This window comes from Arachis ipaensis, chromosome B9 (genome assembly GCF_059453495.1).
Source record: "Arachis ipaensis isolate K30076 ecotype BB chromosome B9, ASM5945349v1, whole genome shotgun sequence".
Lineage (NCBI taxonomy): Eukaryota > Viridiplantae > Streptophyta > Magnoliopsida > Fabales > Fabaceae > Arachis > Arachis ipaensis.
Genome location: NC_142444.1, coordinates 96,086,280 through 96,112,804, shown reverse-complemented (window position 1 = coordinate 96,112,804; position 26,525 = coordinate 96,086,280). Strand labels below are relative to the sequence as shown.

At 37.9% G+C, this 26,525-nt stretch overlaps 1 non-coding gene across 1 annotated transcript; it reads left to right on the top strand.

Moving 5' to 3' along the window:
* Nucleotides 1–7,720: 7,720 nt before the first annotated feature.
* On the top strand, nucleotides 7,721–7,828 carry LOC148545546 (small nucleolar RNA R71). Its single transcript, XR_015901271.1, has one exon. It is a non-coding gene; the product is annotated as a small nucleolar RNA R71 (small nucleolar RNA).
* The last annotated feature ends 18,697 nt before the right edge of the window (nucleotides 7,829–26,525 follow it).

Sequence of the window (26,525 nt, the reverse complement as noted above, 5' to 3'; positions counted from 1 at the left end):
AATTAGTTAATAAAAAAGAAATTTTTGAAAAAGAGGGAAGATATTTTCGAAAATTAGAGAGAGAGAGAGTTAGTTGGGTAGTTTTGAAAAAGTTAAGAAACAAACAAAAAGTTAGTTAGTTAGTTGAAACAGATTTGAAAAGATAAGAAGTTGGGAAGTTAGAGAAGATATTTTGAAATCAAATTTTGAAAAAGATAAGATAAGAAGATATTTTTGAAAAGATATGATAGAAATTAGTTTTTGAAAAAGATTTGAATTTTTTGAAAAAGATTTTGAAAAAGATAAGATTTTTAAATTGAAAATTTGATTTGACTCATAAGAAACAACTTTGATTTTTAAAAATTTTTGAAAAAGTCAACTCAATTTTTCGAATTTGATGAGAGAAAAAGGGAAAGATATTTTTTTTTATTTTTGAATTTTTTATGATGAGAGAGAAAAACAAGAAAAATGATGCAATACATTGAGAATTTTAGATCAAAACAATGAATGCATGCAAGAATGCTATGAATGTCAAGATGAACACCAAGAACACTATGAATGTCAAGATGAACATCATAGACACAATTTTGAAAAAAATTTAATGCAAAGAAAACATGCAAGACACCAAACTTAGAATTCTTTAATGCTTACGCACTAAGAATTCAAGAATGCATATGAAAAACACCATATAACACAAAACAAAAAAATCATCAAGATCAAACAAGAAGACTTACCAAGAACAACTTGAAGATCATGAAGAACACTATGAATGCATGAAATTTTCGAAAAATGCAAGATGCACATGCAAATGACACCAAATTTATAACATGACTCAAGACTCAAACAAGAAACAGAAAAATATTTTTGATTTTTATGATTTTCTAATTTTTTTTAAAATTTTTTTTTTTGAAAATCATTTTGAAAAAGAAAAATAAGGATTCAAAATTTTTCATATGAATTCCAAGAATCTTACTCTTTAGTCTAAAGCTCCAATCTGAGGGTTAGACATGGCTTAATAGCCAGTCAAGCTTTAGAATGGATTTAAATCCATTGAGGTGATTAGTTGAAGACCAATCCCAAAGGAGTTTGGGTATGGATTTTCAGCCAGATAGGATTCAACATGTTACCATGAAATTCTAGAATTCATTCTTGAATGTTTTGAAGCCATAGAATAATTTATTTTTGAAAATATTATTTTTATTATTATTTTTTTTCGAAAACAAAAGAAAAATTTTTTTGAAAGATTTTTTTGAAAAATTTTTGAAGAGAAAACAAAAAGAAAATTACCTAATCTGAGCAACAAGATGAACCGTCAGTTGTCCAAACTCGAACAATCCCCGGCAACGGCGCCAAAAACTTGGTGCACGAAATTGTGATGTCCAGGCTCGAACAATCCCTGGCAACGTGAGCAACTTGGTACGCGTAATCGTGATTACACTTTAATTATGTAAAATTCATGGCTCTTTATTTCCCTGGCAATGGCGCCAAGAACATGGTGCCAATACCATGGTTCACAACTTCGATACAACTAACCAGCAAGTGCACTGGGTCGTCCAAGTAATACCTTACGTGAGTAAGGGTCGAATCCCACGGAGATTGTTGGTATGAAGCAAGCTATGGTCACCTTGCAAATCTCAGTTAGGCAGATATAAATTGATAATGATGTTTTCGAATACTAAATAATAGAATAGGGATAGAGATACTTATGTAAATCATTGGTAGGAATTTCAGATAAGCGAATGGAGATGCTTTCGTTCCTCTGAACCTCTGCTTTCCTGCTATCTTCATCCAGTCAGTCTTACTCCTTTCCATGGCTGGCTTTATGTGATACATCACCATTGTCAACGGCTACTTTTGGTCATCTCTCGGGAAAATGATCCAATGCCCTGTCACGGCACGGCTAATCGTCTGGAGGCATCACCTTTGTCAATGGCTTCATCTTATCCTTTCAGTGAATAATATGCTCACGCACCCTGTCACGGCACGGCTATTCATCTGTCGGTTCTCGATCATGTTGGAATAGGATTTACTATCCTTTTGCGTCTGTCACTAACGCCCTGCAATCACGAGTTTGGAGCTCGTCACAGTCATTCAATCATTGAATCCTACTCGGAATACCACGGACAAGGTTTAGACTTTCCGGATTCTCTTGAATGCCGCCATCATTCTAGCTTACGCCACGAAGATTCTGGTTAGGAGATCTAAGAGATATTCATTCTAGCTTATTTCATGTAGAACGGAAGTGTTTGTCAGGCACGCGTTCATAGGGAATGATGATGATTGTCACGTTCATCACATTCAGGTTGAAGTGCAAATGAATATCTTAGAAGCGAAATAAGATGAGTTGAATAGAAAACAGTAGTACTTTGCATTAATCTTTGAGGAACAGCAGAGCTCCACACCTTAATCTATGGAGTGTAGAAACTCTACCGTTAAAAATACATAAGTGAAAGGTCCAGGCATGGCCGAGATGGCCAGCCCCTCTGATCTAAGAACCAGGCGTCCAAAGATGTCTAATACAATAGTAAAAGGTCCTATTTATAATAAACTAGTCACTAGGGTTTACAGAAGTAAGTTATTGATGCATAAATCCACTTCCTGGGCCCACTTGGTGTGTGTTTGGGCTGAGCTTTGAGTGTTACACGTGCAGAGGCCATTTGTGGAGTTGAACGCCAGTTTTTGTGCCAGTTTGGGCGTTCAACTCTGGTTTTGGATCCTTTTCTGGCGCTGGACGCCAGATTTGGGCAGAGAGCTGGCGTTGAACACCAGTTTGCGTCGTCTATTATTCGCCAAAGTATGGACTATTATATATTGCTGGAAAGCCCTGGATGTCTACTTTCCAACGCAATTGGAAGCGCGCCATTTCGAGTTCTGTAACTCCAGAAAATCCACTTTGAGTGCAGGGAGGTCAGAATCCAACAGCATCAGCAGTCCTTCTTCAACCTCTGAATCTGATTTTTGCTCAAGTCCCTCAATTTCAGCCAGAAAATACCTGAAATCACAGAAAAACACACAAACTCATAGTAAAGTCCATAAATGTGAATTTAACATAAAATCTATTAAAAACATCCCTAAAAGTAACTAGATTCTACTAAAAATATACTAAAAATAATGCCAAAAAGCGTATAAATTATCCGCTCATCAATACATAAATGCCACAGACACATAATTGGGTGAACCTTTTCAGATTGTGACTCAGCTTTGCTAAAGTCCCCAATTAGAGGTGTCCAGGGTTCTTAAGCACACTCTTCTTTTGCTTTGGACCTTGACTTTAACCGCTCAGTCTCAAGTTTTCACTTGACACCTTCACGCCACAAGCACATGGTTAGGGACAGCTTGGTTTAGCCGCTTAGGCCAGGATTTTATTCCTTTGGGCCCTCCTATCCACTGATGCTCAGAGCCTTGGGATCCTTTTTATTTACCCTTGCCTTTTGGTTTTAAGGGTTATTGGATTTTTGCTCTTGCCTCTTGGTTTTAAGAGCTTTTGGCTTTTTCTGCTTGCTTTTTTCTCTTTTTCTTTCTATTTATTTTTTTTTTCGCCTATTTTTTTTTCTGCAAGCTTTGTTCTTTGCTGCTTTTTCTTGCTTCAAGAATCATTTTTATGATTTTTCAGATTATCAAATAACATGTCTCCTTGTCATCATTCTTTCAAGAGCTGACATATTTAACATTCTTAAACAACAACTTCAAAAGACATATGCACTGTTCAAGCATACATTCAGAAAACAAGAAGCATTGCCACGACATCAATATAATTAGACTAAGTTCAATGATAAATTCGAAACTCATGTACTTCTTATTCTTTTGAATTAAAACATTTTTCATTTAAGAGAGGTGATGGATTCATAGGACATTCATAACTTTAAGACAAAGTTACTAACCACTAATGATCATGTAATGAAGACACAAACATAGATAAGCACATAACATAGAAAACGAAAAGTAGAAGAAATAAGAACAAGGAATGAATCCACCTTAGTGATGGTGGCGTTTCCTTCTTGAGGAACCAATTATGTCCTTGAGCTCTTCTATGTCTCTTCCTTGTCTTTGTTGCTCCTCCCTCATTGCTTTTTGATCTTCTCTTATTTCATGGAGCATGATGGAGTGCTCTTGATGTTCCACCCTTAATTGTCCCATGTTGGCACTTAATTCTCCTAGGGAGTGTTGATTTGATCCCAGTAGTTTTGTGGAGGAAAATGCATTTGAGGCATCTCTGGGATCTCATGGTGGTGAGCTTCTTGCGCCTCTTGAGCTCCATGAATGGGCTCTCTTGCTTGCTCCATCTTTTTCTTAGTGATGGGCTTCTCTTCCTTAATAGGAATGTCTCCTTCTATGAAAGCTCCAGTTGAGTAACATAGATGGCAGATAAGATGAGGAAAAGCTAGCCTTGCCATGGGGGATGACTTTTCGGCTATTTTGTAGAGTTCATTAGAGATGACTTCATGAACTTCTATTTCCTCTCCAATCATGATGCTATGAATCATGATGGCCCGATCCACAGTAACTTCAGATCAGTTGCTAGTGGGAATGATTGAGCATTGAATGAACTCCAACCATCCTCTAGCCACAGGCTTGAGGTCCAATCTTCTTAGTTGAACCGACTTGCCTTTGGAGTCAATCTTCCATTGAGCTCCTTCCACACATATGTCCATAAGGACTTGGTCCAACCTTTGATTAAAGTTGACCCTTCTAGTGTAGGGGCGTTCATCTCCTTGCATCATGGACAAGTTAAACGCCAACCTCACATTTTCCGGACTAAAATCTAAGTATTTCCCCCGAACCATTGTAACATAGTTCTTTGGATCCGGGTTCTTACTTTGATCATGGTTCTTGGTGATCCATGCATTGGCATAGAACTCTTGAACCATTAGGATGCCGACTTGTTGGATGGAATTTGTTAGAACTTCCCAACCTCTTCTTTGAATTTCATGTCGGATCTCCGGATACTCATTTCTTTTGAGTTTGAAAGGGACCTCGGGAATCACCTTCTTCTTGGCCACAACATCATAGAAGTGGTCTTGATGGGCTTTGGAGATGAACCTTTCTATCTTCCATGACTCGGAGGTGGAAGCTTTTGTCTTCCCTTTCCGCTTTCTAGAGGATTCTCCAGTCTTAGGTGCCATCAATGGTAATGGAAAAACAAAAAGCTTATGCTTTTACCACACCAAACTTAGAATATTGCTTGCCCTCGAGTAAGAGAAGAAAGAATAGATGAAGAAGAAGAAGAAAATATGGAAAAGCGGGGTGAAGTGTGTTTCGGCCAATTAGAGAGGAGAGGGTTTTGTTGTGTGAAAAAGAGGAAGAATGGAGGGCTATATATAGGGGAGGGAGGGGGGTTAAGGTTCGGCCATTTAGGGTGGGTTGGGTGGGAAATTGGTTTTGATATTTGAAGGTAGGTGGAGTTTATGAGGTAGGTTTATGGGGAAGAGTGGATGGATGTGAGTGGTGAAGAGGTGATGGGGAAGAGGGATTGAGGTGATTGGTGAAGGGTTTTATGGGATTGTGTGAAAGAGAGTGGGGAGGGATGAGAAGAAGTGAGTGGAGGTAGATGGGGATCCTGTGGGGTCTACAGATCCTGAGATGATCCTGTGGGGTCCACAGATCCTGAGATGATCTTGTGGGGTCCACAGATCCTGAGGTGTTCAAGAATTTACACCCTTGCACCAAATTAGGCATGCAAAATGCCCTTGCACGCAACTCTGGGCGTTCAGCGCCAGGTTGGTGCCCATTTGTTGGCCATTTCTGGCGTTGAACGCCAGAACCATGCTTGTTCTGGGCGTTCAGCGCCCAGACACTGCCCATTTTGGGCGTTCAGCGCCAGAACCATGCTCTGTTCTGGCGTTGAACGCCAGGCAGGTGCTTCCTCCAGGGTGTGATTTTTCTTCTGCTGTTTTTGATTCCATTTTCAATTTTTATATTTATTTTGTGACTCCACATGATCATGAACCTATAAAGACATGTAACTAAGAAAAATATAGTTAGATAAAAATTGGGTTGCCTCCCAACAAGCGCTTCTTTAATGTCAATAGCTTGACAGTGGGCTCTCATGGAACCTCACAGATGTGCAGAGCATTGTTGAGACTCTCCAACACCAAACTTAGAGTTTAGATATGGGAGTTCACCACCAAACTTAGAGTTTGGTTGTGGCCTCCCAACACCAAACTTAGAGTTTGACTGTGGGGGCTTTGTTTGACTCTACTTTGAGAGAAGCTTTTTTTGCTTCCTCTCCATGGATGCAGAGAGAGATCCTTGAGTTGTAAACACAAGGTTGTCCTTATTCAATTGAAGGATCAATTCCCCTCTGTCCACATCAATCACAGCTCTTGATGTGGCTAGGAAAGGTCTTCCTAGGATGATGGATTCATCCTCTTCCTTCCTAGTATCTAAGACTATGAAATCAGCAGGGATGTAAAGGCCTTCAACCTTTACTAACACGTCCTCTACTTGTCCATAAGCCTGTTTTCTTGAATTATCTGCCATCTCTAATGAGATTTTAGCAGCTTGTACCCCATAGATTCCCAGTTTCTCTATTACAGAGAGGGGCATGAGGTTTATTCCTGAACCAAGGTCACACAGAGCCTTAAAGATCATGGTACCTATGGTACAAGGTATTATGAACTTTCCAGGATCCTGTCTCTTCTGAGGCAATGTCAGTTGATCCAGATCACTTAGTTCATTGGTGAACAAGGGACGTTCATCTTCCCAAGTTTCAATACCAAATAATTTGGCATTCAGCTTCATGATTGCACCAAGAAACTTGGCAATTTGCTCTTCAGTAACATCCTCATTCTCTTCAAAAGAGGAGTACTCATCAGAGCTCATGAATGGTATAAGGAGGTTCAATGGAATTTTTTGTGGTCTCTAGATGAGTCTCAGATTCCTTAGGTTCCTCAAAGGGAAGCTCCTTATTGATCACTGGACGTCCCAGGGGGTCTTCCTCCTTGGGATTCACGTCCTCTCCTTTCCTTACAGGTTCGGCCATGGTACTTATGTCAATGGCCTTGCACTCTCCTTTTGGACTCTCTTCTGTATTGCTTGGAAGAGTACTAGGAGGGATTTCAGTGATCCTTTTACTCAGCTGGCCCACTTGTGCTTCCAGATTTCTAATGGAAGACCTTGTTTCATTCATGAAACTTACAGTGGCCTTAGATAGATCAGAGACTAAGTTTGCTAAGCTAGATGGATTCTGCTCAGAATTCTCTGTCTGTTGCTGAGTGGATGATGGAAAAGGCTTGCTATTGCTAAACCTGTTTCTTCCACCATTATTAAAGCCTTGTTGAGGCCTTTGATCCTTCCATGAGAAATTTGGATGATTTCTCCATGATGAGTTATAGGTGTTTCCATAAGATTCACCTAAGTAATTCACCTCTGCTATTGCAGGGTTCTCAGGATCATAAGCTTCTTCTGCATAAGAAGCCTCTTGAGTACTGTTGGATGCATCTTGCATTCCATTCAGACTCTGAGAAATCATATTGACTTGCTGAGTCAATATTTTGTTCTGAGCCAATATGGCATTCAGAGTATCAACTTCAAGAACTCCCTTCTTCATAGGCGTCCCATTACTCATAGGATTCCTCTCAGAAGTGTACATGAACTGGTTATTAGTAACCATATCAATGAGTTCTTGAGCTTCTGCAGGCGTTTTCTTTAGGTGAATGGATCCACCTGCAGAAGTATCCAATGACATCTTTGATAACTCAGATAAACCATCATAGAATATATCCAGGATGGTCCATTCTGAAAGCATGTCAGAAGGACACTTTTTGGTCAGCTGTTTGTATCTTTCCCAAGCTTCATAGAGGGATTCACCATCTTTTTGTTTGAAGGTTTGAACATCCACTCTAAGCTTGCTCAGCTTTTGAGGAGGAAAGAACTTGGCTAAGAAAGCCGTGACCAGCTTATCCCAAGAGTTCAGGCTGTCTCTGGGTTGAGAGTCCAACCAGATTCTAGCTCTGTCTCTTACAGCAAATGGGAAAAGCATGAGCCTGTAGACTTCAGGATCTACTCCATTAGTCTTAACAGTATCACAAATCTGCAAGAATTCAGTTAAGAACTGAAAAGGATCTTCAGATGGAAGTCCATGAAACTTACAGTTCTGCTGCATCAGAGAAACTAATTGAGGTTTCAGCTCAAAGTTGTTTGCTCCAATGGCAGGAATGAAGATGCTTCTTCCATGTAAATTGGAATTAGGTGCAGTAAAGTCACCAAGCATCCTCCTTGCATTATTATTATTTTCGGCTGCCATCTCCTCTTCCTGTTCGAAAATTTCTGAAAGGTTATCTCTAGATTGTTGTAATTTAGCTTCTCTTAATTTCCTCTTCAGAGTCCTTTCAGGTTCTGGATCTGCTTCAACATGAATGTTCTTGTCCTTGCTCCTGCTCATATGAAAAAGAGAGAATAGAAAAATAATAATAATAGAGGTCCTTTTTACCACAGTATAGAGGTCCCAGTGTGAGTAGAAGAAAAGAAGAAGAAGAAATTCGAACACAGATGGAAGAGGGGGTTCGAATTTGGGTGGGATGAAGTGTTAGTAGATGAATAAATAAATAGAAGGAGATGAGAGAAAAGGATTTTCGAAAATAATTTTTGAAAAAGAGTTAGTGATTTTCGAAAATAGTTTTTAAAAAATGTTAGTAATTTTTGAAAATTAAGATTTAAAAAATGAAATAATTAGTTAATAAAAAAAGAATTTTTGAAAAAGGGGGAGATATTTTTCGAAAATTAGAGAGATAGAGAGTTAGTTAGGTAGTTTTGAAAAAGATAAGAAACAAACAAAAAGTTAGTTAGTTAGTTGAAACAAATTTTGAAAATCAATTTTGAAAAGATAAGGAGTTAGGAAGTTAGAAAAGATATTTTGAAATCATATTTTTGAAAAAGATAAGATAAGAAGATACTTTTGAAAAGATATGATTGAAATTAGTTTTTGAAAAAGATTTGATTTTTAAAATCTCAATTAATGACTTGATTCACAAGAAATCACAAGATATGATTCTAGAACTTAAAGTTTGAATCTTTCTTAACAAGCAAGTAACAAACTTGAAAATGTTGAATCAAAACATTAATTGTTATTGTTATTTTCGAAAATTTTGATATAAAAATAAGAAAAAGATTTTTGAAAAATATTTTTGGAATTTTCAAAAATAACTAAGAAATTTGAAAAAGATTTGATTTTTGAAAAAGATTTTGAAAAAGGTGAGATTTTTAAATTGAAAATTTTGATTTGACTCATGAAAAAAACTAGATTTTAAAAATTTTTGAAAAAGTCAAATCTCATTTTCGAATTTATGAGAGAGAAAAAGGGAAAGATATTTTTTTAATTTTTGAATTTTTTTTTTGATGAGAGAGAAAAACAAGAAAAATGATGCAATGCATGAGAATTTTAGATCAAAACATGTGATGCATGCAAGAATGCTATGAATGTCAAGATGAACACCAAGAACATTATGAAGATCAAGATGAACACCAAGAACATATTTTTGAAAAATTTTTAATGCAAGGAAAACATGCAAGACACCAAACTTAGAATTCTTTAATGCTTAGACACTAAGAATTCAAGAATGCATATGAAAAACAAGAAAAGACACAAAACATGCAAATGCAAAGATCAAACAAGAAGACTTACCAAGAACAACTTGAAGATCATGAAGAACACTATGAATGCATGAGAATTTTCGAAAAATGCAAGATGCACATGCAATTGACACCAAACTTATAACATGACTCAAGACGCAAACAAGAGACACAAAATATTTTTTATTTTTATGATTTTATGATTTTTTTGGATTTTTTTTCGAAAATTATTTGTAAAAGAAAAATTAAGGATTCCAAAATTTTTAATATGAATTCCAGGAATCTTGCCATGTTAGTCTAAAGCTTCAGTCCAGGAATTAGACATGGCTTACTAGCCAGCCAAGCTTTCAATGAGAGCTCCGGTCCAAAACATTAGACATGGCCAATGGCCAGCCAAGCTTCAGCAAACATAGATACCTCTCATGTATACAACAGCTGATATTTCATCTAACTTTATATACTTATGAGTAGAAGCCTCAGTCCAAAAGAATTTAGACATGGCTTTACAGCCAGCCAGGCTTCAACATGCTTCATGAAACACTAGAATTTATTCTTAAAAATTCTGAATAAAATTTTTTTTTTCGAAAACAGGTGAGAAAATTTTGAAATATTTTTGAAAAATTTTTGAAAAGAAAACAAAAAGAAAATTACCTAATTTGAGCAACAAGATGAACCGTCAGTTGTCCAAACTCGAACAATCCCCGGCAACGGCGCCAAAAACTTGGTGCTGTTGCCGGATCAAACTTGGCACTGATGTTACCGGACCAAAAGCTTGCCGAAAACTCGAACAATCCCCGGCAACGGCGCCAAAAACTTGGTGCGCAGAAATTGTGATTACACTTTAATTATGTGAAATTCATCGCTCTTTCTTTCCCTGGTAATGGCGCTAAAAATATGATGCCAATACCATGGTTCACAACTTCGCACAACTGACCAGCAAGTGCACTGGGTCGTCCAAGTAATACCTTACGTGAGTAAGGGTCGAATCCCACGGAGATTGTTGGTATGAAGCAAGCTATGGTCACCTTGTAAATCTCAGTCAGGCGGATACAAAATAGTAATGGGGTTTTCGAAAATAATCAATAAAATAAGGATAGAAATACTTATGTAAATCACTGGTGAGAATTTCAGATAAGTGAATAGAGATGCTTTCGTTCCTCTGAACCTCTGCTTTCCTGCTATCTTCATCCAATCAGTCTTACTCCTTTCCATGGCTGGCTTTATGTGATACATCACTACTGTCAATGGCTACTTTTAGTCTTCTCTCGGGAAAATGATCCAAATGCCCTGTCACGGCACGGCTAATCGTCTGGAGGCATCACCCTTGTCAATGGTTTCATCTTATCCTCTCAGTGAAAATGTTCAACGCACCCTGTCACGGCACAGCTATTCATCTGTCGGTTCTCGATCCTACTGGAATAGGATTTACTATCCTTTTGCGTCTGTCACTACACCCGGCAATTGCGAGTTTGAAGCTCGTCACAGTCATTCAATCATTGAATCCTACTCGGAATACCACAGACAAGGTTTAGACCTTCCGGATTCTCTTGAATGCCGCCATCATTCTAGCTTACACCACGAAGATTCCGATTAAGAGATCTAAGAGATACTCATTCAATCGAAAGTAGAACGGAAGTGGTTGCCAGGCACGCGTTCATGGCGGAATGATGATGATTGTCACGTTCATCACATTCAGGTTGAAGTGCGAATGAATATCTTAGAAGCGAAATAAGACGAGTTGAATAGAAAACAGTAGTACTTTGCATTAATCTTTGAGGAACAGCAGAGCTCCACACCTTAATCTATGGAGTGTAGAAACTCTACCGTTAAAAATACATAAGTGAAAGGTCCAGGCATGGCTGAATGGCCAGCCCCTCTGATCTAAGAACTAGGCATCCAAAGATGATCCTGAGATCCTAAGATGATCAAAAGATTTTCAAAGATATCTAATACAATAGTAAAAGGTCTTATTTATAATAAACTAGCTACTAGGGTTTACAGAAGTAAGTAATTGATGCATAAATCCACTTCCGGGGCCCACTTGGTGTGTGCTTGGGCTGAGCTTTAACTTTCCACGTGCAGAGGCCATTTGTGGAGTTGAACACCAGGTTTTGATCCATTTCTGGCGTTCAACTCTGGTTTTTGATCCCTTTCTGGCGCTGAACTCCAGAATTGGGCAGAGAGCTGGTGTTGAACGACAGTTTGCGTCATCTATTCTTGACTAAAGTATAGACTATTATATATTGCTGGAAAGCCCTGGTTGTCTACTTTCCACCGCAATTAGAAGCGCACCATTTTGAGTTCTGTAGCTCCAGAAAATCCACCTTGAGTGCAGGGAGGTCAGAATCCAACAGCATCAGCAGTCCTTCTTCAACCTCTGAATCTGATTTTTGCTCAAGTCCCTCAATTTCAGCAAGAAAATACCTGAAATCACAGAAAAACACACAAACTCATAGTAAAGTCCAGAAATGTGAATTTAACATAAAAACTAATGAAAACATCCCTAAAAGTAACTAGATCCTACTAAAAACATACTAAAAACAATGCCAAAAAGCGTATAAATTATCCGCTCATCAACAGCCCAAAAGGCATCCTTCTGTAAGAAAATACTCTAGATGGACATGTGAATGCTGTTTTCTCTTGATCCTGGGAATCTACTGCAATTTGGTTGTAGCCTGAATAGCCATCCAAAAAGCAGTAATAATTATGACCTGCTAATCTTTCTAGCATCTGGTCTATGAATGGTAAAGGAAAATGATCCTTTCTGGTGGCTATATTGAGCCTTCTGTAATCAATACACGTGCGCCACCCTGTAACTGTTCTTGTAGGAACCAGTTCATTTTTTCATTATGAACCACTGTCATGCCTCCCTTTTTTGGGACAACTTGAACAGGACTCACCCAGGGGCTATCTGAAATAGGATAAATAATCCCAGCCTCTAGTAATTTAGTGACCTCTTTCTGCACCATTTCCTTCATGGTTGGATTTAGCCGCCTCTGTGGTTGAACCACTGGCTTAGCATTGTCCTCCAATAAGATCTTGTGCATGCATCTAGCTGGGCTTATGCCCTTAAGGTCACTTATGGAACACCCAAGAGCTGTCTTGTATGTCCTTAGCACTTGAATTAGTGCTTCCTCTTCCTGTGGATTTAAAGCAGAGCTTATGATCACTGGAAAAGTATCACCTTCTCCCAGAAATGCATATTTCAGGGATGGTGGTAGTGGTTTGAGCTCGGGTTCAGGAGGTTTTTCCTCTTCTTGAGGAAATTTCAGAGACTCTTTCAATTCCTCTGAATCCTCTAGATCAGGTGGAACATCTTTAAAGATGTTTTCCAGCTCTAATTCGAGACTCTCAGCCATGTTGATCTCTTCTACCAAAGAGTCAATAAGATCAACTTTCATGCAGTCTTTTGGTGTGTCTGGATGCTGCATGGCATTGACAGCATTCAACTTAAACTCATCTTCATTAACTCTCAGGGTGACTTCCCCCTTTTGGACATCAATGAGAGTTCGTCCAGTTGCTAGGAAAGGTCTTCCTAGAATGAGAGTAGCACTCTTGTGCTCCTCCATCTCCAGCACCACGAAGTCAGTGGGAAAGGCGAATGGCCCAACCCTGACAATCATGTCCTCAGTCACGCCTGATGGGTATTTAATGGAGCCATCAGCAAGTTGGAGACATATCCGGGTTGGTTTAACTTCTTCAGTTAAACCAAGCTTTCTGATACTGGATGCAGGTATTAAGTTGATGCTTGCCCCAAGATCGCATAAAGCTGTCCTGGTGCAATTTCCCTCTAATGTGCATGGTATTAGAAAGCTTCCGGGATCTTTAAGCTTTTCAGGAAAGCTTTTCAGAATGACTGCACTGCATTCTTCAGTGAGGAGAACTCTTTCAGTTTCTCTCCAATCCTTCTTATGACTCAAGATCTCTTTCATAAACTTGGCATAAGAAGGTATTTGCTCAAGTGCTTCTGCAAACGGAATCTTAATTTCAAGAGTCCTGAGATAATCTGCAACGCGAGCAAATTGCTTATTTTGCTCCTCTTGGCAGAGTTTTTGAGGATAAGGTATCTTGGCTTTATATTCCTCAACCTTGGTTGCTGTAGGTTTATTTCCTACAGAAATAGTTGAAGAAGCCTTTTTAGAGGGGTTGTCATCAGCACTTGTGTGTGTCTGATCCCTATCTGGCATTTAAGTGCCAGAGTTAGAAGCTGGAGTGACGTTAAACGCCAATTCCTCATCTGTTCCTGGCGTCTGAACGCCAGAACTGTGCTTCCTTTGGGCGTTCAACGCCACTTCCTTGCTTGTTTCTGGCGTTGAACGCCAGTCCTGAGCATGGTTTGGGCGTTCAGCGCCAGCCTTCCACCCAATTTCTGGCGTTTTAATGCCAGAATTATTTTTTCCTGGGCTCTTACTGTCCTTAGATGGATTTTGGGTGGTTTGCTCATTCCTTGGCTTCCTGCTTCCTTGAGGTGGGGTATTTAATGTTTTCCCACTTCTAATTGAACTGCTTGGCATTCTTCTGTTATTTGTTTTGACAGCTGCTATTTTGTTTGCTTCAATTGTTCTTCCATATTTATATTAGCCATCCTTGTCTCTTGTAGTCTATCTTTGAATTCAGCTAACTGTTGTGTTAGAAAGTCCAATTGCTAATTGAATTCAGCAGCTTGTTCTACAGGACTGAGTTCAGCAGTTACTGTTTTAACCTCTTCTTTCATGGAAGGGTCACTGCTTAGGTACAGATGCTGATTTCTGGCAACTGTATCAATGAGCTCTTGAGCTTCCTCAATTGTCTTTCTCATGTGGATAGATCCACCAACTGAGTAATCTAGAGAGATCTGAGCTCTTTCTGTAAGCCCATAATAGAAGATGTCTAACTGAACCCACTCTGAAAACATTTTAGAGGGGCATTTTCGTAGCATCTCTCTGTATCTCTCCCAGGCATCATAAAGAGATTCATTATCTCCTTGTTTAAAGCCTTGGATGTCCAGCCTTAGCTGTGTCATCCGTTTTGGAGGAAAGTATTGATTCAGGAATTTTTCTGTCAGCTGTTTCCATGTCCTTATGCTAGCCTTAGGTTGGTTATTTAACCACCTCTTGGATTGGTCTTTTACAGCAAATGGAAACAGTAATAATCTGTAGACATCCTGATCTACTTCCTTATCATGTACTGTGTCAGCAATTTGTAAAAATTGTGCCAGAAACTCTGTAGGTTCTTCCTGTGGAAGACCGGAATACTGGCAGCTTTGCTGCACCATGATAATGAGCTGAGGATTCAACTCAAAGCTACTGACTCCAATGGAAGGTATGCAAATACTACTCCCATATGAAGCAGTAGAGGGGTTAGCATATGACCCCAGAGTCCTTCTGGACTGTTCATTTCCACTTAGATCCATGATGGAGAAAGGGAGATGATGTAATAAAAAAATTATTTTTATTTATTTATTTATTTATTTATTTTGAAAGTAAAATAAATTAAAATAAAATAAATAAAAATGGGTGAAGATTTTCGAAAAAATGAGGAGAGAGAAAGTGATTAGGAAGTTTTGAAAAGGATATGATGATTTTTGAAAAATGTTTTAAATTTTGAAATAAAAATCTGAATTTTAAAGGTAAATTTCGAAAATTTGCTTTAAAATAGAGAGAAAAGATATTTTTGAATTTAAAGAGGAGAGAGAAAAATAATAAGATAGCATAAGATTTAAAATTTTTAGATCTAATGCTCCTTGTTTTCGAAAATTTTGGAGGGAAAAACACCAAGGAACACCAAACTTAAAAATTTTAAGATCAAGACACAAGGAAAACTCAAAAACACTTTGAAGATTCACAAGAACACAAGAACATGAAGAAAGAACACCAAACTTAAAATTTTTAGAAAACCAAAGAAAAATCAACAAGAAAACACCAAACTTAAAGTTTGGCACAAGATTTAATGTAAAAATTATTTTTGAAAAAGAATGTTAAAAAAGAAGGTACCCAATTTACCAAGAACACAGACCAACGCTCTAGCCAAATGGGCAGTAAATGTTACACTTGTTTTGAAAAATATTTTTAAGAACTAAGAAAAAAAATATTATTTTTATTTTTATTTTTATAAATTTTTTTTTTGAAAAGAATATAAATGACTCTGACCCAAAAGACAAAATTTTCCTAATCTAAGCAACAGGATTCACCGTCAGTTGTTCAAACTCAAACAATCCCCGGCAACGGCGCCAAAAACTTGGTGCACGAAATTGGAAATCACAATTCTTCACAAATTCGCACAACTAACCAGCAAGTGCACTGGGTCGTCCAAGTAATACCTTACGTGAGTAAGGGTCGATCCCACGGAGATTGTTGGCTTGAAGCAATCTATGGTTATCTTGTAACTCTTAGTCAGGAAAACAATAAAATAATTCACTTATCAAATTTGATTGCAAGGAATAAAAGGGCAGAACACAAATTATACTTGTATTCAATGATGGAGAATATGTTGGAGTTTTGGAGATGCTTTGTCTTCTGAAATTCTGCTTTCCTCTATTTCTGATTCACGCACGCACGTCCTCCTATGGCAAGCTGTGTGTTGCTGGATCACCGTTGTCAATGGCTACCATCCATCCTTCCAGTGAAAAGGGTCCAGGTGCGCTGTCACCGCACGACTAATCATCTGCAGGTTCTCGATCGTACCAGAATGGGATTTACTATCCTTTTGCGTCTGTCACTACGCCCAGCACTCGCGAGTTTGAAGCTTGTCACAGTCATTCAATCCCTGAATCCTACTCAGAATACCACAGACAAGGTTTAGACTTTCCGGATTCTCTTGAATGCTGCCATCAATCTAGCTTATACCACGAAGATTCTGATTAAGAGATCCAAGAGATATTCATTCATTCTACGGTGAACGGAAGTGGTTGTCAGGCACGCGTTCGTGGGGGAATGATGATGATTGTCACGTTCATCACATTCATGTTGAAGTGCGAATGGATATCTTAGATAGGAACACACATGTTTGAATAGAAAACAGAAATACTTGTATTAATTCATCAGGACACAGCAGAGCTCCTCACCCCCAACAATGGAGTTTAGAGACTCATGCCATTAGAGATTACAAAGTTCAGATCTAAAATGTCATGAGATACAAAATAAGTCTCTAAAAGTTGTTTAAATACTAAACTAGTAACCTAGGTTTACAGAAAATGAGTAAACTATGATAGATAGTGTAGAAATCCACTTCTGGGGCCCACTTGGTGTGTGCTGGGGCTGAGACTAAAGCTTCTCACGTGCCTGGGCTGTTTTGGGCGTTCAACGCCAGGCTGTAACCTGTTTCTGGCGTTGAACTCCAACTTGTAACGTGTTTCTGGCGCTGGACGCCAGACTGCAACATGGAACTGGCGTTGAACGCCAGTTTACATCATCTATCCTTGAGCAAAGTATGGATTATTATATATTTCTAGAAATCCCTGGATGTCTACTTTCCAACGCAATTGGAATCGCGTCAATTGGACTCCTGTAGCTCCAGAAATTCCATTCTGAGTGCAGAGAGGACAGGATCCAACAACATCAGCAGTCCTTTTTCAGCCTGAATCAGATTTTTGCTCAGCTCCCTCAATTTCAGCCAGAAAATACCTGAAATTACAGAAAAACACACAAACTCATAGTAAAGTCCAGAAATATAAATTTTGCCTAGAAACTAATGAAAATAAACTAAAAACTAACTAAAACATACTAAAAACAATATGAAATTAACCCCAAAAAGCGTATAAAATATTCGCTCATCAGTAGATACAACATAAAAGTGAAAAAACAATATGAGCTAAGGCATATCAACTAATACTTGATGCAAAAGTAGAGTCAAAGCATAAGTAAGTGACATGAAGAGCATGTTGAGCATCAAGTTCAAACAAGAAAGAATGGGTCATGAAAGACATGCAAGTTCATATCAATGTACAAAGGATGCAAGAATCATCAAAGGTTAAGCATTGACTTAGAAATTTCATCACCCATGAATATCAAACAAGTCAAGAAGCACCAAAACTAACCAAGAAATCCTCAAAAATTGAGTAGGAGAATTCAACACCAATATTAAAATAAGAAACTTAGAAAAGAAAATAAGAACAAGCTACAAAGATAAAATTAAAATGCAATGAATGAAAATATGCAAATACAATAAACAAAAGAAAATGAAAAATTAGAAAAATGAGAAATGGAAACTTAAAAAGAGGGAGAAGAAGAAATAAAAAGAAGTAAGAAAGAATAGATGAGAAAGGTGAGAAGAGAAGAGAAGAGAAGAAAGGGAAGAAAAGAAATGGAAGAATGGAAGATAGAAGAAGAAGAAAGAAAGAAGGAGAGAAGAGAGATGGAACATGGGAAAAAGAGGGCACAAAGTGACACACGCGCATAAACAACACGTGCGCACGAAAAGCAGGAGGGAGACGAGACGCGTTAGCGTCGTCCACGCGTACGCGTGGGTCAAAGAAAAGAGAGGTGACGCGTACGCGTCATCCACGCCTACGCATGGAGATAAATTGTGCTATTCATATAAAATCAGCACCACTCCAGCGCAACTCTTTGGTTTTTGTACCAGGAGTTCCATCATCGCATACGACGCGTGCGCGTCGGCCACGCTCGCGTGTGGTGGCCATTTTTTTTATAGAAGCATAAAACAGAAACAGGGCAATCTCCTAACCTATATACATTCTAAAGCAACCAAAATTGATATTCAACAAAAAAAAACTTTTAGTTTTTGAAAAATTTTCAAAGACAAAACAAACAAAACTTGCACTTCAAGCAAAATGCAATTCAAAAACAACTTTTCTAAATCAAAACATGAATTTAACAAGCAATCTATCAATCAAAGCAATATGTACAAAAATAAGAAAAACTACCTACAATGGCAACTCAATTCAACCATTAATTATACATACAAGAGAATGGAAAGAGTTTACCATGGTGGGGTATCTTCCACCTAACACTTTTAGTTTAAGTCCTTAAGTTGGACAATTGGGAGGCTCCTTGTCAAGGTACTTTATGCTTGTACTCATCCTTGAACTCCCAAGGATGCTTGTTCCTCAAACGGTTGTCAGAATTTCTAACCGACTTCACCAAGCTTGGGTGAAGTTCTTTCCAAGATATGGCTCCCAAAATTGGCCTTCATATTGTGATCCGGGATCCCATATCTTATTTTCACACCCGTCTTCGAATTGATCATCATTATTCCATCCGGGTGGTAGGCAAGCCGAATTCTCAATAAGGTACCAAACTATCCTCCTAGACCCATCCGATTGAGCACTAGTCCAACCTTTGCATCTACTCCTTGAAGCTTCAACCACAATGAGCCTAGATTTACAATTACAACCACTAAACATCCTTCTCTTACGCTTCATTCCACAAAGCGCCCTAAGTTGACCATCCGTTTCAAGCAAGCAAAATTCAAGTGGGATAATAAAGCTAAGAGTTATGAGTTTTACCCACTCAAATGAAGGATTAGATGGTAACTTAGGTGGAAGAGTTTCCAATGATCTTAACAAAGCACGTTCCACTCCGGTCCATCCTTTTCTAGGGGCTTCCACCACTTGGCAAGGTTCCTCAATCTCTACCTCTTACCAAGCTTCCTCAAATTCAATTGCTTCTTCACCAATGTCCTCTAGCTCTTCCCCATCAGTCAAGTCATAACTAGGAGGTTGAGTAAAATCTACCTCAACATCAATTCCAAGTTCAATGGGGAAAGATCCATCAAGCTCAAAAGGGTCATATATTGATGCGAAATCATCATAGATAGGAGAACTTGGTGCTTGCCCCACTTCTTCCAATTCTTCACTCACATCATGCCTTGGAGGTTATGCACTATCCTCCTCAACATCAATTTCACGCTCCATAGAAGAAGGTTCTTCAACTTGAGATTCCTCTTTGCATTCAACATCTCCTAAATCTTCAACAACTCCTTCCTCTTGTTCAACAATCTCGGCTTCCTCCTCTTGTTACATTTCTTGCCTCAACTCCTCTCCTTCTCCTTGAAGCTCCAAATTCTCCTTCTCATTGTGCTCCTCAATTAATCCTCTACATTTAACAATGGGAGTGTCTTGGATATTTGAGCACAATGATACCACGTGGTTCATCACTTCGGTCAAGCTAGCCACGAATTCCCCTAGCATCTTTTGCTCTTCTTCTTGCTTTTGACACCTAGCTAGAAGCTCTTGTTGCTCTTGCGTTAAGGGTTGGAGAAATTCGTCCAATGAAGGTAGTGGTGGAAGGGAGGGTTCACTATTTGAGGGGAAGGTATTGTAGTTGAAAGGTGGTTCATATTGGTGAAATTCTTGAGGTGGTGTATATGGAATTTGTGGTTCATGGGAGTATTGGTGTTAGAATGGTGGTGGCTCTAGATATGGTTCATATGGTGGTTGGTATGGTAGATATGGGTTACGGTCATATGGAGGTGAATGGTGGTTGGGGTTTGTGAGTATGATGGTTGAAGACTATATTGTGGAGGGGGTTCATAGGCATAGGGTGGTGGATGTTGATAATCACAAGGGGGTCCACCATAGTCATTGGATTGGTATGCATCTTGGAATGGCTCTTGCTCATAGCACATTTGGGGAGGTTGTTGCAAAGAAGGGTGATCAAGTCCTTGAGGCTCCTCCCATCTTTGATTGTTCCATCCTTGATGCATGTTGTCATTGAAATTTCCATCTCCTACAACATAGTTAGAATCAAACTCATAGCCAAATGGGTGAGAATTCATAGTGAAAAGAGAAAATAGAACAAAAACTAATAAGAAATAAGAGAAACAAAATTCTACAACTAGCAAATAAAGCCACAAATCAAACTATTCACAATATTCACATATGAACAATAGCCAATAACATAGCATCATTGCAATTCTCCGGCAACGGCGCCAAAAATTTGATAAGTGAGAATTATCGTTGGTCTATAAATTCCTCAATAGAAATAGAATTTCTTCGTTGTAATCATAGTTCCAAACCAACTAATAACTCTCACATCAAATTTTAATATTTGGTTGTCACAAGTACAAACCCCAATTAAAATTAACCGTAGTATTCAAACCTCGGGTTGTCTCACAAGGAATTGCAATGAAGTGATCAATTATTGGCTATAAAGGGGCAAAGGGGGGTTTGATTTGATGATTCGACAAGAAAAGTAAATAACAAGAAAGTAAATAATAAGAACTAATAAAGAAAGGGAAAGAACTCTTGGCTAGGCATAGGAATTGAGATCACCATCCTTGTCTATAAACCATGTATTGACAATTATGAGGGACCAACCCATTTAGTCTACTTCTATGGTTGAAGTACGTACAATGTTTACTTCAACGCTTGAAGTACGTCAAATAGGCTTGATCAACATCAATCCATAAGTCATAACCTAGCTACTAATTAACTTAGTAGTAGGCTAGTGTTAATGGTTATCAAATTGACCACATAGGGTTCTCAAATCACCAATTTAATGAGACCCAATGACTCAAGGTCACTTAATTCCCTTAGCTTAGGCCAAGAGTAAAGAAAACTACTCTAAAACTAGAGAAAACATTTTAACAAACACCTAGAGTGCAATAAAAGTAAACATCACAAAATGCAAGAATTAATGAAAACCATAACTAACACAAACAAGAAATCAACAATAGTAACTAAGATTAACATAAAAGGACATGGAAACATAAAATTGCATGAGAAGAAATCCAAATCCAACAATAATTCATAAACATAAAAAGAGGGAAACTAACGTATATGAAAACTAGATGAAAACAAGAATTAAAACATAGATCTAAGAAAAAAATTGACCTAAGAACCCTAATTCTAGAGAGAAGAGGGAGCTTCTCTCTCTAGAAAACTAACGTATATGATCCTAAGCTAATCTAATTGCTCCCCCTTTGTCCAATCTTCAATTCTGTATGAAATATCCTCAGAAACGAGTTGGATTTGGGCCTAGAAAGCTCAAAAATCGCCCCCAGCGAATTCACTTTAAGTGAGTCACGTGCCGCTCATCACGCGTGTACGTGGACAATGCGTGCGCATCACTGGCAGATTTCATTCTCAAGCGTACGCGTGGGTGACGTGTGCGCGTGGCCTTGCAAATGTCCTTCCCAAGCGTACGCATGGGTGACGCGTGCGCGTGGACTTCAATTTTCCAAATGTTCATTTCTTTTTGAATTCTCCACTTTGCCTGCTTTTCTCTTCCTTTCTTCTATCCAATACTTGCCTTTTAATCCTGAAATTACTTAACAAACATATCAAGGTATCGAATGGAATTAAAGTTAAATTTATCAATTTAAAGGCCTAAAAAGCATGTTTTTACTCTTAAGCACAAATTAGGATAAATTCACAAAACCATGCTATTTCATTAAATAAATGTGAGAAAAGTTGATAAAATCCCCTAAATTCAACACAAGATAAATCACAAAATTGGGGTTTATCAAACCTCCCTACACTTAAACTGAGCATGTCCTCATGCTAAACCAAGAAAGACAAGAAAAGGGGTATGAACATTTATTCATTGCAAATAAACTATATGCCCCTATCTACATGCATGCAACTAAATGCAAAATGATTCTACCTACTTGGTTAAAAGTAAATCAATCTCCAATAACGTATATGAACAAGTAGGGCTAAGATATGACAATTCATGAATCTCACCAATTCAAATATCAAAATGAAGTTCAAATAGACTTGCAAGAAGAAAGCTCGTGAAAGCAACGAACCCTCACCAGAAGTGTATCCGCTCTAGTCGCTCAAGTGTATATGGTTGATTCACTCAATTCTCCTCTAATCATGCTTTCCAAGATTTGTTTTTCATCTAACAATTAACAATTATTCATAGGTTGTAATGGGGCTAGGGTAAAGGTAGGGATGCATATATGGCCAAGTGAGCTTGAAATTTGAATATTTGATTAACTTAAGCTCTCACCAAACACATATAACAACCTATACAATTCTAATATAATACCTAGCTACCCATGATTCCCACTTTTTTTCTCTTTTTTTTTCGCATACTCATGCATTCTCTTTAATTCACATTCCATATGTATTGTTATTATTACTTTGCTTTAGGACATTCTTGTCCCCTTTTATTGCTTTTATTTTTCTCTTTTTCTTTTTCTTTTATATTTTTTCTTTTCATTTTTCTTTATCATTTTTTTTCACTAAAGTATATACAAACGTATCAATGCATATGGTTTTACATATTTAATGCATGAGCATGTTCCTAATCCCATGATTTTCAACAAAAATACAAAATACACTCTTACCTCAACCAATATTTCCAAGTTTCCCATACCCAAATGATACACACCCTCACTATGCTCAATTTCCTTATGAACAGGTCAACTATATGGGGAATGCTCCTAGAAACCCCAATAATGATCCATATGCCAAGATCTATAATCAGGGGTGGAGAAATCACCCAAATTTAGGATGGAGAGAACAACCTCAGAGGCCACAGAATTTTAATAATCATCCTCAGGGTGGTTTTCAACAGAATAATTTCAATAACCACCAGTTTCAGTTATCTCAACAATAACCACCTCAGCAAGCAACTTCTCAACCACAGAAGAACACTGATCTGGAAGCACTAATGGCAAGTTTTATACAGAAAACCAGAGCATTAATCAAGAACTTGGAAATTCAGATGGGTCAATTAACCACTAATTCACAAAAATTAATTTCACGTATTTACTACCGGCAAGTATACCGGGTCGCATCAAGTAATAAAACTCACTTAAGAGTGAGGTCGATCCCACGAGGATTAAAGGAATAAGCAATCCATAGTTAGTTAATTATCCTACTTAGACGATCATTTTGGAGCGATAAGCAAACAAGAAATGTACATGGCTAGAAATTAAAAGAAAACAATAAAGTACAAAGAAAGTAAATGACGTGAATATAAAGTGCTGGAAAGTAAAATTGCAAGAAAGTAAAGAACATAAAAGTAAAGTGCAGGAAAGTAAAGTACAAGGAAATAAAAGTGCAGGAAAATAAATTGCTAGAAAGTAAAATGCCAGAAAGTAAATGACAGAAAGTAAAAATGGCAAACATAAGGGATTGGAGATGTTGATTCCTCTTGAATTAATGGGTCTCACTCCTTCTCAATCATGTAAGATAGATCTCTGGCGGATTATGAGTAATTAAACCCCAATCTCTTGGTGATTTAATTTCTCTTCACATAATCAATTGTCAATCTCTTGATCTAATTGTTCATGAGAAGAGGTGAAGTTCAATTTCTAATCCAAAGGCTACACAACCCTCAAGACCTCAACTCAAAGAGGTTACATCTCACATACCAACTAAGAGTGTATTGATCAGGAGGATTATGAGACAAGAGCCTCAAACTGAATTCCATGATCCCTCTCTCGAGGCTCACATGCAATTCAAGTAGATCCAATCCCCCTCTCAACAGTAATTGGTTCTATGAAGCACAAAGACTCTTTCTTAGATAAACAAACATGATTTCTAATCTCATACTACATAAATCCAAAGACCCTAATATTAGAGAGGTTACATGTCACAATACCAACTCTAAATCAAGAATCAACTTCATTATGCCAAGATAGCTCAAACTGAATCCTATGATCCCTCCCTAGAGGCTCAGAATAGGATTCTAATAGATCCAAAGATCTTTGAAGAACAAAACTCTCTTGTAAAGATTGTAACAGATATCCAAGTATGAAGATTGAATGAAGAAGAGAAGAAGAAATAAACATCAATTCAATCAAAATTGAAACAGAGCTCCTTTCCCAAATGCAGAGGGAATTAAGTGGTCATTGCTCTCAAACTGAAACTAAATTGCATAAAATTAAAGTGCATGAAAATAAAGCGTAAGAATTTAAAACAGAGATTGAACATTTAAGATTCATAAATGAAAATTACAAACTAAGAACTAAACTACTACTAGGAAAGAAAGAAGAGAAAAGGGAGAAGAGTGTGTAAGGGGAGGGGTCCGAGGACCCACTCCCCTTGGAGTGCCAATTCTCAGAATTCCAAATTAGTCTTCACTCTCTCCCCCTCTGTCCAGAATCCCCCCTCTAACTATGAAACTAAAGCCTTTCTATAGGCTTTCCTAAATTACAAATTGAAATGAAATTGAAAAGAAATTACAGTTAAATGAAAATTCCTATTCTAGATGCTTCTTGTGCCTTGATTGAGTGATATGAGTGGGCTTGTTTGCTTGCAGTTTAAATGGACTTGGACTGAGATTAATTGAATCAGAATTTTGTTTCCAGGAGAGCGTAGCATTTTTTAGGAGAACGGAGCGCTCTTACACCCACGCATACGCGTTACCCACGCGTATGCATTGTTCTACATTTTGCAATTGTGACGGTACGTGTCATCCACACGTATGCATCGTTCAGCATTTTGGCACTCATGACACATACCGTCACCCATGCGTACCCGTCGCCTTCAACGCTCTTGAGAAGAGCGTAGCGCTCGCGCCAAGAGCGCTCTTCCATGCGTACGCGTCGCCCACACGTACGCGTGGCCCTTCAAGATTGCCACTTTCACGCGTAAGCGTCACTCTTCAAAAATATGTTTTCATGCGTATGCGTCACTTACGCGTACGCGTCGCCAGCTGATTTTTCCTTCTTTTATCGCAGGCGCTCTTGGTGAAGAACATAGCTCTCTTGGGTGAAGAACGTAGCTTCTCCTGTGCGTACGCACACTGGGTCGTGCGTATGCACCCAAACACAGAGTGCTCTTTGAGAAAAATGGAGCGCCAAGCTTCCTTGATTTAATAATGGACCACGCTTTTAAAAGCGTGGCCTAAGGTGCAAAAAACGTGTTCAAGCTTCAAAGTGTATCCAAAAATTCTTCTTTTCTTCTTTTGAGCTTAATTTGTTTTTTTTTTTTTTTTTGCTTCTTTTTTCACTTATTTCCTACAAAATTTATCAAATTAAAAGATCAAAGCAATATACTATTTAAGCACTAAAACACTTAATAATCAAGCATTAATCATTAATTTCTTGTATGAAAAAGCATAGAAAAACATAACATGATACGCAGTCATCACAACACCAAACTTAAACCTTGCTTGTCCCCAAGTAAGAAAATAACTATGCACAAAGAATTCTCTTAATTGAAATGTATTGAAGAATTGCTTATAATGCCTTAGTGGGTGGAGTGATTAAGTGACACTGGGGTCAATTCCAATTTATATGCTTATGCAAGGATTCCAGTACTTATTAGTCCCTACATTTTGAAAGTCTTAGATCTTAGGATTTTCATTCAAATGATATTGTGGAAGTCTCTTTATAGATAGTCACCTTTGAAGCAGCATTTATTTTCTAACATTTTTCTTTTCTTTTTTTTTTTGTATCTTGGCCTTGACTCTAGGTGTCATGTCTCAAAGCGGCTTTTTAAGATAAGCTTTCAATCAATACTCCCAAACCAGTTGACCTAGGGTATTAGGTGTTGAAACACCCCTTAGGATTTACTTGCTCAGGCCTCTTTCTTTGACACAAATCTACCACAAACATTTAACTAGGATAATAACTCTTTGAGTTTTTGTTTCTTTCTTTTTTTTCTAGTAATTGATGCTCAGAGCCTAGGACCTTGTTCTTTGTTTTTCTATTTCTTTTGTTTTCTTTTTGTTGCTGCTTCTTGGATCAATAGATATTTGAGAATTTGCACAATATTTCTCTAAACTACATTTCCTGCCTATGAGCTCCCATGCAGATTTTCACAAACATGCAACCTCAATACACAATCATACAATCAGAACCTCCACTCTTCTTAATCTTTTGCTTGCCCCAAGATTTATAAAATTCTTCAATATTTTCCTTTCAAAAGAATGATTTCTATGTTGCATTCTTAGAGATATTGGGTGCAAGTAAAATTCAAGATGATAATCATGATATCATAGCAACATATTACAAATCAAAGATCAAGCTATGCTTATTTATAACACATATACAGAGAAAATAATAGACAATCATGCAATTGAATGTACTGGGAATAATTCAGGTGAAAAAGAACTTTACCACCTTGTAGTTCATCT